The following is a 13,429-nucleotide window of genomic DNA, read 5'->3' on the forward strand; positions in this document are numbered from 1 at the left end:
ACACACACACAAAAATCTTGTGGAAAAATTTCCTGGAAATTCCTTCCAGATGTGGCTCCATGGCCAAACCACTCAGTCTACCTACATGTCTAGAAGCAGCCAGCTATTAATTAGTTGTCTAACTGGAAACTCTGTCTGTGTCTAAAATAGTTCACTTATTATTCATTATTATCTATATAAGGACTCAGTGTGGAGACGATTTAGTGAATAGTGAATGATTCTGTTAATTTCTTACCTCAAGGCAAACAACCACATCGAACCACAACAGACATTGCGACTAATCACACACACACACACACACACTCGGTGCAGATGTGTCTTAAAAGCACATGATCACTTTCGTACAGAGTGAAACTGCAGCTGTGGTGGTTAAACTGGCTAGTGTTGAGTAGAGAAACATGCCAATAGCTGTTCTGTTCCCACCTTTAACCAAAAATGGTTCTTTCAAAACAACTTTTTAAACCACAGACCTGTTTCTGTATTTCCATCAGCTGCTTCAGTGACAAAAACAACACAATGGTACCATGACTGCTCATCGTCAATGGAGCTGATAAAAATGTTCAGATTTGAGTTTTTATTCCATATTGTCAAAAGGATCAGCAGTGTGTGTGTAGAAGCAAGGCAGCAGCAGGACATACTGACCTGCTTTCCCTCTCTGGATCAATACAAAGAGGTTTCAGACGCTTCAGATGGCTTGTTTTTGTCAATGTGTGTCTGTGTGTGTGTACCCAGAGCTGTGACTTGCACTTTCCACCACCCATATAATCACAAAGCGCTAATCTGATCGCTTGCTGAAGACAATGAAATATAATGCACAAGGACAATAAATAACTATAAGACAGAGAAAGTGAGGTCCGTGTTGGATGAAGTGGATATCAAGATGATGAATAAATAACTCCTCTGTCTGTAGGTGGGAATCTTGATTAAGTTAAAGTATTAATTTAGTGATTCAGTAATTGTATACCACTAATTCCGCTCGCTGCTTTAAATCTAGACAGATACTCGATATTACACAGAGGAGAGTGAGAGCAAAGGTGGAGGAATGTGTGTGTGTGTGTGTGTGTGTGTGTGTGTGTGTGTGTGTGTGTGTGTGTGTTTGTGTGTGTGTGTGTGTGTGTGTGGGTGGGTGGGTGTGTGTGTGTGTGTGATAATAAGCACCATCACTGTCAGAGTTTATGACGTAGAATGTGTGCGTCATTGTATGAAGGGGTGGAGATTAATTTCCAAATGGCTTCCCTGATTTGCGTCATTCTACAGGCAAATCACTGCACTTTCACGACCCAGTGAGCTTTATAGAGACGGATCTGCTGCATTATTTTCAGCTGCCTGGAATGTTCCCATCTGTGTGGGACTGCAGGGACTGTTGGGGATCGTCTGACTTTGGGCAATTCTCTGAATTCTCACACATCCAGAATGGCACCACATGAGCTTTTCTCTATTTGCTCTCACATTTATCCTCTTTTATGGTTATTATGCACAGATACGAGGTGTCAGGTGCAGGATCAGGTGCGTCTGTATCCATCTGCGTTCATGCTCTGTGATACGTTTGAGGCAAATCACTGTGTCAGACCAAACACATCAATGCTCCCCGAGAAAAGATTTTACTGGAGTTTTCTTTGATTTAATGATCGCAACAAAGGGCAACAAAATTAGAAAATGATTTGATCGTGAGGAAATCTGAGATTATTGGTTAGGTTAAAGCATAATTCACAGGTTATCAGACAGAACCTGCAGCAACATCTACGAAGAGATTACATCATCCCTAGGTCTGCATGAATGACATCATCCTTATGAAGCACAATCCTCCTGTGATTGTGTTGCCCATCCTGATTTTTGACTAATCATTAAAATAGTTTTAACATAAGCATTAACCTCTTGTTTTCTCTTTTATGGTTCACTTTCTTGGACAATAAGACAATTTTCCCTCTGCTGCTGTTGATCCTTTGATCTGATTTCCATACGCATGGTTCTCAGTAACAAAGGAAATTCCTTCTGTCTGGAACATTTACCAGGGAAATCCGTCCTTACAGCATCAAAGTAACATGTAAATAAGCATTTGCAGATTAATAGTTTCATACAGTATGGTGTTAAATAGCACTAACATCTCAATAACACCACACACATGGCAATTTAATCGGGTTAAATCAAAACAAGGAAAGCATTTGAAGATAGTAATAATAATAGAATAGAATAAAAATAGTTCTTCTGGAAATAATATTCAGTTTATTATTATTAGCCCCATGTCATCGACTAATGGAGAGATGATTCCACAGTGTCACTCCGGCCAGATGAGTCATTTTCTCTGATGTTATTAACAAAGCACCTTGTGGCTCAGATGGGGAAGCCGCTCATGAATAATTAATCAGATTCTGTGTGCAGCAGAGCACAACCTCACGGGAGGATTACATACCAAGAGGGTGATGTCAGCTTGCAGATTGCTCAGGGTGATGTCACCCGTTAGAATGTTGTCACCCCTTGTTTTTGTATGGATGCCGCTGCATCAGTTCCGTCATGTGATCACACCCGACCACTGAAGCAGAGAATGTAACCCAGTTTCTAGAAGGGATTACCTCATAAATCACTGGCCTGCTTATTCGTTTACTGTTCTTCTTAACACTTCCTACAGTCCACAGTGTGTTGACTTACATTGGATTGAAATGTGATCTCTGCATTCACACCTACATTAATATTAATTTTCATTAACCGCGTAATGTATCTGGATTCAGTTTGCATGACGGTGGGAATAGGCGTATGAGTCATGCTGGTTAGGGGTGTGAGTAAAAACGTCTAGATACCAGAGGAGCCTTTTTCTCAGACCTTATGAAGAGGCACAGCACATTTATCATGACCTGCCTGAAGCTGTGAATCAGTGGAGCGAGAGAAAGACGCGCTGCCGCTGTCAGAAATCTCCAACCGAGGAGTGCAGGGAGGCCGCGGAGCAGGGGAGGGGAAAGTCAGGGCTGATCTGAGATTGTCAGGGTATTTCCTGTTTGAGGTTGATGACCCCATGATGTGTTAAAGACATTTTTCTGTGTTATCTGACAGCAATATAAATAATCCAAAGCCATGAATCCAAGTGTTTGTTTTGTGTGTGTGTGTGTGCGTGTGTGTATGTATACATAAAGCAGAATGGATCGGCCCATGATGGGATTTTCTATACAGCCCAGCTGATATGTGAGGTGGCGGTCTTCATTGCTGTCATATTACTGTAGTATAATATGACATCTGCATGAAATCGAGCCCACTGCCCCTCGCTCCTCCCCCTCATGTTGTCCCTCATGCTGCTCATTGTTCTCTCACAGTCCAGGCTGAGTGTGTGGCTGCAGGTGAGAGGCCGAGCCAAAAGGAGACTCACTGTTATTGTTTAACGGTTGGAAATTTCACCCCATGTTTCCATGAAGAAGTTCCATTTCAACACTCCTCCCTTCACTTTTCTATACTTCAACATTTCACAGCGTCTCAGGTTTGATTTTTTTTCCCCTCATTAAAACACATGCACGGTGATTTTCGCCTCGTGTTTTCCGTTAATGCCACAAAGATTTGCCTTATTTAGTCTGTGTTTTTATGTTTGTGGGTCTATTTACTGGACATTCTCCACCTTATTTTCACTGGCACTGTGCCCAGGGTCCTACTATGAATACTTCTGCTTCTGATCAAACTCAGACAGCTGCAGGCTCTGTGTCCTAAGAGGGGGGACGTCAGTGAAATTCTGTGGAAATTCATCTGTGCATGTTTACAAGAGTGCTTCCCTCATCTCAGCCTGGACCAAAACCAGTGAGGACCAACGTCAAATCTCTGTGTTCGATATCAAAGAGTTGCATCACGTTAGCAGTAAACGTAGGTAGTAGTGTGTGCTGACGAGGTTTGAAGGGTGATGTCTTTTCCAGAGCACATCTGTATCCGATTTTATGTTTAAAGCTTAGGATGCTAAAATATACGCTGATCCCGCATTCGTCATACGTTTTGTTTAACGCAGCCCAGAGCTTTGAGACAAAACTGGCCCATAGTTTGGACCAGAAGACAATAAAAACCTGCTGATGTCTGCCATTCTGAGAACTGTCAGTAAGTAATAAGAGATCAGAACTGGCAGTGTTAACTTGCGAACTTCTGAACTTACTGTTAAGCGTGAGTGTGAAAAACAGATGTGGACACAGCAGCTGGAATGTCCTCCATATGTTTCTGAGGAAATGCATTAATATCAGATCAATTCCATGAGTCAAATGTATGCAAAGGAGGTTCTGTATTTGCTTCCACATTGCGGTGGTTAGTGATTAGTTCAGGCAGTTATTAAAGGATTAGGAAAAGTAAACCAGTCGTTAATCGCCACACAGCTATTCAGACACAGAGCAACATTAGCAGCCCCTTGAAGTTGTGTTTCTCTCCACCTGATAAAGTCCAACAGTCATTGATGAATTTACTGTCAAATCAAAAGAATGACGTAGATATAAAGGCCACGTGGTTTGTAACTACAGGTTCATATTACACGGCATCATTAGCTTTAGTGTCCCGGTGGGGAAACACCTCACTCTTTCTCTGCTTTTACTGCATTTTAAGCACTTCATTTCAAGCCCGTGTTTTTCCCAAATATTCAGTGGCTGCTAATTGAATGAACAGAGACACGTTCCCGTTGAACAGCTGCAGATGAGACATGAAGCCAAACATCAACGTCTGCGAGAAAAGTGAAGGGGAAAAAGCGCTACAGAAGGAAAAGACAGGATGAGTCAAGTGCGAATATGAAAAACAACATAAAACAATCACCCGCCTGCTTCCTCTCTTGTGCTTCCTATCATCCCTCTCAGTGTGCTGTGTCCCTGGGTCTCTATTGTCTGCCCCCCTCATGTCTTCTCTCTGTCTTGGAGGTTTTGAATGCGTCACAGAACAATGCTGAGGGTCATGTGAGCACAATACAACACAATACGCCCACCCAACCTATGCAATAGGTTTGTGCGTGTGTGTGTACTTGCCAGAGTGCGTTTGTGGGTTGCAGGTCTCTGTTAGCCAGACAGCTGGACTGAGGGGATTTAATGGGTCTCAATTGCGACTGTTGGCACAAATACAGACATGGCAAACACACACAGCTGGGCTGCTGGAGTGTGTTGGACAACATCTGGTGCTGCCCACCACAAAGCCCAGAGATCAGAGGGCAGACTGAGGGCCTGAGGGGCAAGATGAGTCCTCCTCACCCTCTTCCTTACTTTCTTTACTTTTACTGGTGATTTTCAGTATGCAGGTCAACTGATGAAGGAAATTTTGGAGAAGAAGATGACATCGCCCCCAGATGTTGTCCAGGAAAACAGCATTTTTTGGCGAATATAGTTTGATCTGCAGTTGAGTAAACACACACACCCACTCTGGAGTTGTGTGTGTGTGTGTGTGTGTGCGTGTAATTAACTCCTGGCCTCAGAGTGACTGTATGCTTGTTCTGTGCGCTGGCACGACCACAAAGCAAGATGGAGTTACTCACAACCATGATCATGACTTCTCTCTGGGAAATAATCTCCCCTTTGTCTCTATACATGAACACACACACACACACACACACACACACACACACACACACACACACACACACGCACACACACACACACACACACACACACAGGGAGTCTCCTGTTCTGTCACTTATTCCACACTGGTGAAGACAAGCTATAGAAACCGTCAAATTATGAGGGAGTTCCTCTCGTTCCCTTTTTTCCGTCTCTTCCATCCCTTGGAGGAAACAAATCTGGAAAAAGTCAGAGAGAGAAACTAGAGGAGAGAAAGCACCTCAGTGTCCCACAGTGAGCTTGTGCGTCAGACTCTTTTATTATCTCAAACCCTTGTGAGGCGTCCACGTGCAGCCGGTGTGTGAGAATGTTTCAGCTAGAGGGCCGTCGTCTGTGTCACAGTGTCAGTCTGATTATAGGTCAATGACAAATCAGCCTGCAGTGACTGAAGGGGAAGCAAGCAGAGGAATTACAAACAACTAGTTTCCAAAATAAAAAGTTGGAGTTGTTCAGTGTTTGTGGCTTTATCTGTGTTATTTGCTTTCAATAAATATGTCTAGTTACTAGATTATTCGTCACAGTGATCACTTCGGTTGAGGAGGTACGAGGACGTGAAGGGAGGCTGGCACCAATCCCAGCATTTATCAGGAGAGACGCAGGTTACAGTCTGGACGTGACTCATTGACATTTACACTGACACACCCTGTGGGGTGAGGACAGTGTTTTCTCCTCTCATATGACGCAGCAGGTCGGGGGGGAAATCTAAACATTTAGAGTCCAACTTGTGATTTGGATTTAAGTCAAATTTACAAATGATATGCAATTTTCCTGTCTTTTTTACGTAGAAACATATTGTGTTTCAACATGACTCCCACTCATCAACACTCCCCCGAGCACACACTCGCGTCAGAGACAGTTGATGCTCTCGTTTGGCGCCCACTCCACCTGAAGCCGCACGTCAGGCAGCATCTATCTCTACCTCTACCTATCTATCTCCAACTGCAGAGGAGACAGAATCATTGCAGTGTTTCAGTCAATAAAAGTTCTCAGTGGATTTCATGATTCAGGCTCTTAAGAGTTTGTTATTTTCTTACTTTTCTGAATGAAAGTTCTCGCTCTGTTCTTCCCCTGTGGTTAGGAGTGCTGAGTTGTAGCCATGAAATAATCGATAGCGTTTGACGTATTTTCCTCTGAACGACTCTGCTGCCACGTTACAACGTGTTACGGGTCTTAAAGAAGCTTTGGCAATTGAAAATAGTGTCAAACATTAAGAGAAAGCAAATGAGGCTGGGCAGCTACATGTCTGTTTGTTCACTTGTCTAATAGCTGGACCGACTTTCCATTCCCGACACGTTCACGCACCTCGACCTTTCCAATGACCTACAACATCCATCAACACGCAATCAGATATGTGTGTCTGTGTGTGTGTGTGTGAGGGAGAGAGATAGCGAGGGAGAGAGAGTGATAATGTTCACAAGCATTAAACTATTTGTGTGTTTTCCATCAAACTAATATGAAAGAATAGTAGAGTGCAAAAAGGAGGAATGGTGCCGTATAATGAGCACTGATGGAAACACTAACAAGGACATAAAATTAAACCAGTGCAGACGGCGCAACACGCTGAATGAGCCACCGGCTAATTTTATGTCTAATATGGAACATATGTGTGTTCCTGGAATATCTGCACTGCTTTAACACTAAAACATTATGATCAACGACCTCAACAACAGCAACTGGGGCAAAAATGCCTGTCTGTTTACAACATTTAGTCGTAATGAACTAACTACAGAAACCTGGTGATTCACCTGAAAACAAGCAAAGCAAAATGGAAAGTGGGATGGAATGGACACACACACACACACACACACACACACGCACACACACACACACACACACAGATGTGACTAATGTGTTCAATATGCTTAAATGTTGACAAAGACACTGCAAAGGTTTTATATGTATACTCTATTAAAGTATCAAACATCTGACGAGCTCTAACGCAGAAACAAACAAACTATACCACAGTCCAATAATCAAGTAAAAATGGCAAAAGAAACTGTTACTACAATCTCATGGTGTTTAATTTCCGGTTGACATCCAGTCTTGTATTTCCGGGCTGGACGATTACATTGTATTCCAAATCACCATGGTGACGGAGACCAAGTGCTGCCTGCTGCATTCATGCGGACAGAATAAGTTTAGTGTTTAGTTAGAAGTTGCAGATCTAAAACTCTCCCTGTATATTTGACGTGACTAAGTTGATTCAAAACACCTTTTCAGAAAGACGGAACAGAACAAATGCAGAACACGAGAGGAGGAGCAGAGGATCTGAGACGAACTGCAGGGTCGAACTTTCAGTGTCTAGTCACCGCTGATGTCAAACGAAGAGCCAAACACAAAGGAACCGAGTGACTAAGCATCAATCAGTGTAGGAGGGTTGAACACAAAGAGTCAGAGTCACAGCCACCCCTCTGCTTTTCTAACTTTTGAATGCTAAAACAATAAAAATGTCATAGATAAGAAAACTCAAAGCAAACTCTTTACTACTTACCAACGACTCTCCAGAGGGGAAGTGAAGCTGCTCCTGTTCTCCTCTGAGCTGATATCCTTAACGGTGCCACTGACAGAAACAACATTTTAGGCAGATCTTGGCGAGAGCGTGTCACACACAGAGCTTTATGTGTTTACTGCAGTGTGTTAGCACATACCAGCACACCTCTTCCTCGCCTGTCTCCAGGCCTGAGGGGCTATTTCTGATACGGAGGGTCAGAATACACACCAATCACTCCCAATGAGGCTGGCATGCTTGGCAGTGCATTCGCGTGTGTGTGTGTGTGCGTGTGTGTGTGTTTGTGGCTTAGTAATTTTTGCATATATGTTCTGTGTGTGTGCATGCGTCGGTTGTGCGTATTGCAGATTGTAGGTTCCCAAGAGTGAATAAGTACCTAAGCCTACTTCTATCAACCTTGAAAGTTGATATGGTGCCTTCATGTATATTCTCTTTGTACTCTACTATGTGAGGTTGGATATTTGATCCGTAAAACCTCTGACGCACTCCGGCCATGAACTGCCTGCACCATCCAATCCCATTAACAGCAGCCAACATCTAACTGGGATACAAACACATGAAGAAGCAGCACAGCATGGAGACCGTCAATGGAAACCACAAGTAGTAGCAAATGCAACATGCAAGCCTGTTTGTTTAGGTGATGCAACAGATGAAACGCTGAAGATGTCAACTATTGAAGCTGCAATAAAGTACATTAATTCAAGTAATACAGAACTAGTGGCAGTTAGAGTGTCAGTTCCTTTTTTCACTTCATTTATTTCAGAAAACTTTCCATTTCACTCTGGTTTCCTCTCAGTCACACATTGGAATTTAGAATGAACTCAGATTGGGGGGAGATGCATTCGAGTGTAGCATCATTCATCTGTTCTTTCTTCATCATTTCGCTCTGAAATGTTTATTTCCCTTTTTACAAACTCAACCATGCAAACCCGAAGTGATGTTTTCATGCTGTTGATGGAATGAATGTGGATGAATTTTGCAGATTTGACTCACCAGTGTATTAACATCATACAAGTTTGTGCATCAAAACAAATTTCTCTTTATTCTTGATCAGCCTTTATGACATTTTAACACATTTTACTCCTTTTGAATGTTGTTATAACTTACATAAAGGATTTCTTCTTTCATCAGCGGTGACATTCACATGGACTCCGAAAGCAGCGGCAGCCAAAAATAGATTAGGAAAAAGTACCCAACAACCAGCCACCCCGTTATATACTTCTATTGTTACTTTCCATCACAGCTGCAGTAGAATCTGACTTATGCTTGTAAAGTGACAGATCCAACTTATCCATCTATTTTTGCTCTTCCAGGACCTGCAGTAGCTCTTAAACTCTGCCGACCACAGCAGAGTTTAGAAGCTGGATCGCATGTCACCTGCAACCACAGCAACACTCTGCTTTCATCTTCTATTAGAGAGTATATGATGGGCGTTACTTCCAACTTCACTCTTATTTCAGAGTTTGTTTACACATCACAATGCTACAATGTGTCAGAGAACATTATTATGAATGTGTTTCAGCCTCTATAGTGTTAAATACCTATCAAAGCATTTAATTGTGAAAACAGCTAATCCAACTATTGCAAAGGGTCCTTAGAATCACTGCTGATTGAAGATAACTACAATATTAGGGCATTTTTAAAATTCATTCAGTAATTGCATGTAGCCTTTAAAAGCACTACAGCTTTTAGTCCTCAACCCCAGCTTCTCTTCCCATCAAAGCTTCTGGTCTGCCACTTACAAAGAGCCATGAGAGTAAAAATAGAGCATCCATGTGTGTGTGTGTGTGTGTGTGTGTGTGTGTGTGTGTGTGTGTGTTTGTGTGTGCTCCCCAATCCAAACACTTCAGCCGCAACAATCCAGCTTTTAACTGAAGAAGATGGCTCTAATTATGAATCCAGCTTGGAGTGCTGCAAGTGGTCAGCCAGGCCCACATGTTGAGGCCAAAGAGCACTCACAGCAACATGAAAACCTCTAATACATACGTACGACAGTTTCAGAGACCTGAGCTGACCGGCATAATGGGAAATTTCTTTCAGTGGCCTTCAAATGAGAATATTTATGCTCCCCTCTATCTCTCTTGTGATCTCTTTATGTAGGAAAATAGCCTTATTCTGCCATTAATACTATAGAATAAATCCAGGATTATACTCAATAGATTCCAAAAATACTTTACAGACTTATTATCCATGAAAACATGTTGTGTTGCCATTCACTACAGAGGCTAAAGACAATGTTTACTTAATCTCCTAATGAGTCCCCATGCTGGACAATCTTGTGTGTGTGTGTTTCCAGACATCCGTTTCAAACCTGTCAGCTGACCTTCACACATCCACAGCCCACAGTGTGTTTGTGCCAAGTAGGAAGTGTTTTGCTTCTGTAACCTTTTTTATCTTTGGCTCTCTGGATCTTGGGCTGTGTTTCTCACTGATGAATCCACTTGACATGCAGCTGCACGCAGTCAGATCAGATCAGATGAGAGAGATTACAGTCCAGTGTGTGTGTGTGAGAGATGGAGCACTGAGGGCTTGTGTTACTTGCTCCCGGGCACAAATTATTTATTCTGTTCACACACCTATACAATGTTTCTAAGGTGCCACAGAGCTGCATGATGGGAAAACAGATGAGACTTATTTTGAGCAAACATTACAATAACCAAACTGAGCTTCATATTAACCTGAGTTGGAGTTTGCATGAAGACAAAGTCCAGATGTCCCCTGTCTTCATGCAGAGTGGGGACGCTCTGTTTTTAGCAAACATTCTCTGATAACACACCAACACACCCGTGCCATCAAAATGGGAAAAGAACACACAATGTTCACCATGTTGACATTTTCCTAGAACTTCTCTGCATATTTACTAGGTAATGTGTTTGCACAGATGTTCCAGTTCCAATTCTAATTGAATTAATCATTCAAATCAGATCAAATTAAAATAGAGCACAACATTTGTCAGGGGTGTGTGTGTGTGTTTCAGGTGTTGTAAATGGACAACAGGCCATTGAAGAGGTGTTTCGAGGATCATAGACAGAGTATGCTGACTCAGGTTAGGTAATCATTGACTGTTTTGGGTGCTCTTCTTCAATTGGACACATTTTGACATGTACCAATGTTCTGTTATCAATGCCAAAACCTGGAATTGGGATGATAAACACAGATTTGATTTCAGGCAGGTGGCCAGTGGAAGAGTGTCAGGAAAATCTAGCTTGTTCCTCATGAATGGTGTGACGGAAAACTACAGTAAATTCAATAATCATCTGGGGAAATAAACCCATTTTGCATTTAGCTGGACCGCCTTAGTAATAAGTCATCCTTAAATATAATAAATATTAACCGTTGTCGCCTTTTTCCCTAGATAATAGTAAATGAAATTGGATTGATGACTTGAACCCTTAGTGAAACTCCCTGAGCGTATCTATGGTTCTGTTAAAAAGTGTGTGTGTGTGTATGTGTGTGTGTGTGTGTGTGTGTGTGTGTGTGTGTGTGTGTGTGTGTGTGTTTAGTGATGTAGGTTATCTCTGTAAATAAAGTGTCAGCCTGTGTTAATGACCTGCATCCATCAGTAGTTGATTCTGTTGGAGGAAGTGCGTCAGGGCTGCAGAGTTACCGGGGGAAAAAGTGAAGAGTGCAGCAGTAACCACCATGTTTCTCACTGAATCACTCAAGGGGTAATTTTCAATTACCCTAAATTTCCCTTTAAATACAACAACACTGACACTGCAGACCTCCTCTTCCCGGATCTGAGCCCCTGAGGGAAAACTGATCAAGCCATAACTGGTCCCATATGAGAGGATCTTAGATGAAGCAACAGCAGCACGGTAGTGCTGCATGATGGTCGCACTGTGCAGGAGTTTAAATGAAATGTACTGTAGAAGAAGAAGAAAGTAGAACAAAAAGGTTTTACTCAAATAAAGAACCTCAAAGTTCTTTCAAAGCATTGGACAGTTTTGCTTTCCATCTCTGAATGCACCTTTGACCTTAAACAGCACTAGTATAGTTTGATGCGCTACATACTGCTGCCCTCTAGTGACCGAAGGAAACACTGCATATACTCATCATATTCCTGAGAAAGAAGAAACACACGAGACCTGATGGTTGCCTTCAGTTATCTGTTTGCTATTTATTCTTTTGTGCGTTGCACTTCATTATGTACATCCTGTAAGGGTCAACAGAACTGAAAAGGAACATGTGAACACAATGTAGTAATACTTTAACAGCAGACAGGCAAACACATCAAGTACGGGAGTCTGTTTCCAAATCTGATCACTTCCATACGTACCACAAGTTCAAATAACACACGTCCATTGACTACAATATACAGGTTAGAGTTTAACATTGGAGTAAGATTGTGGACTGAAATTTGAGTCGGCGAGGGAGTTAATGCAGTTACGTCACTACTCAGTGTAAACAGAGTAGAGCACAGACGCACAGAGACGCAGTTTCTGTGTCTGCGTCACCAATGAAAGCAGGAGCCTCTGGATCAGTCACACAAACATCCCACATCTATCGAGACACACAACCAACATCTTAACAATACTATGCGCAAAACAGAATGTCATAATGTCTTTCTATTGGTCAGTATTCAGTCAGCATCTGAAGCAAGCTGGGAATGATGACGATAATGATGATGATGGCAAACAAGAATGAGAGACAAGCTCATCCTTCATCTAATACTCCAGAGACAGAGATGGTGTGATATGATGTGAAGAAACCAAATGATGTGTGAACGTATGAGGGCACATTTCCAACTTTCATGTGTCAATCTGGTTGAAAACACAAAGCTGAGCTGAGAACAGGACTCCCACTTAAAGCAGTGGAAGAAGATGAGGATGTCTTTAAGTCATGCCCATAGTGTTCACATTATTTGATGCCAATATGTATTTATATATATATATATATGTTTTGTCAATGGCCCAAGAGCTTCGTCCCACTTATGAACCACATTACACGCGAGATGACATCAGCAGTCAATTTCTGTTAAACAAACACCAAAGGCGGAAGAGGGGAGCCGTAGAGACGCACAGAGGAACAATCGCATTAGCCAAGCGTGTGAAGCTTACGCCTGCTTTAAAATAATGTTATATTTATACAGTTATGATATCATATCCAGAGACAAGATGCATGATCATGTATTCACATGGGAAAATAAATAAAAGTGTCAGTGCGGAGACAGATTTCAAGTCTAGAAAAGGTAAACAAATCACATCAAGTAATGGAAGGAAAAGGTTTGAAATGCTGCTGTATGAGTTTAACCGTTTGTGATACCAAGCAGCAACGACTTACAGTAAAAGATCATTTATCATTCGTACGTTATTGTTATCATTTCCAAAGCAGTTTACAGTACACGTGGTTTCAAAAGTAAACTCCTCAAATA

This window comes from Genypterus blacodes, unplaced genomic scaffold (genome assembly GCF_046128005.1).
Source record: "Genypterus blacodes isolate CSIRO-AG114 ecotype Tasmania unplaced genomic scaffold, CSIRO-AGI_Gbla_v1 ptg000215l_1, whole genome shotgun sequence".
Lineage (NCBI taxonomy): Eukaryota > Metazoa > Chordata > Actinopteri > Ophidiiformes > Ophidiidae > Genypterus > Genypterus blacodes.